Raw genomic sequence first — 1198 nt, forward strand, 5'->3', positions numbered from 1 at the left:
AGGAGCTGCAGAGGTACCCGTGGCTGGGGCTCTGTCTGTCTGTCCTCTGTGCTCTTCTCTTCCTGTCTGTCCCCAGTGCCCCATCTCTCTGTCCTCAGGGCTCCCCCGTCTGTCTGTCCTGACTGCTCCTCCATCTGTCCGTCCTCTGCTGCATCTTCCTGTCCTCAGTGCTCCGTCTGTCCTGAGTGCCCTGTCTGTCTGTCTGTCCCGAGTGCTCTGTCTCTCTGTCCTCAGTGCTCTGTCTGTCTGTCTGGAGTGCTCCGTATGTCCGTCCCAAATGTCTGTCTGTCCTCCTTCCCACCAGTATCCATCCGTCTGTCCTTCCACCATCCCACTGGTGTCAGTCTGTCCATCTGTTTACCCTCTGTCCCACTCACCTCAGTCTGTCTGCCTGCTGTCTCTGCTGTCCGTCTATCCGTCTGCCCACCTGCCAGTCCAGTGCTATCAGTCCATCAGTCTGTCCATCCTGCTGTCCCACTGCTGTCTGTCCGTCCATCCACATGTCTGCCATCCCACTGGTGTCAGTCTGTCCATCTGTCTGTCCACCTGCCATCCCACCCGTGTCCGTGTGTCCCATCTGTCCAACCACCATCACAGAGGGAACTGTCTGTCTGTCCATCTGTCCACCCTCCCAGTGCTGTTGATCCATCTGTATGTCTGCCATCCCACTGGTGTCTGTCTGTCTGTCCACCCACCCGCTGTACCATCGGTGTTGGTCTGGCTATCTGTCTGTCTGCCATCCCCACAGTGTCTGTCTGTCCATCCACCCCCCACCCCAGCAGTGTCTGTCTGTCTGTCAGGGTGCAGCAGCAGCTGGACACGCTGCAGCAGGAGCGGGTGCAGCTCCAGGGCCGCCTGGAGGGGCTGGAGGAGGCTCCTGCTCGTGCCGCCCAGCAGGCGCAGGACACCCGCCAGCAGCTGGAGCACAGGTGGGGACACTGGGGGGTGACACCCCTCGGGGGGCTGCGGTGTCCCCCGACCCTCCCTGGGTGCTATGAAGCTGCAGAGGGTCCCTCCTGAACCCCTCCCTAAATGGGTCCCCCGAACACCCCCCCCAGACTGGGTGCTGCCACTTTGCCCCCACACTTTGGGTTCTGCAGCCCCACACTTTGGGCTCTAACCCCAGAGTTGGGTGCTGCACCACCCCCCCAAAGTGGGTCCCCTCAAGACCACCCTGCACCCCCCCACAAAGGTGGGT

The sequence above is a fragment of the Chaetura pelagica genome, unplaced genomic scaffold, assembly GCF_000747805.2.
Source record: "Chaetura pelagica isolate M959 unplaced genomic scaffold, ChaPel_1.0 scaffold234, whole genome shotgun sequence".
Taxonomy (NCBI): domain Eukaryota; kingdom Metazoa; phylum Chordata; class Aves; order Apodiformes; family Apodidae; genus Chaetura; species Chaetura pelagica.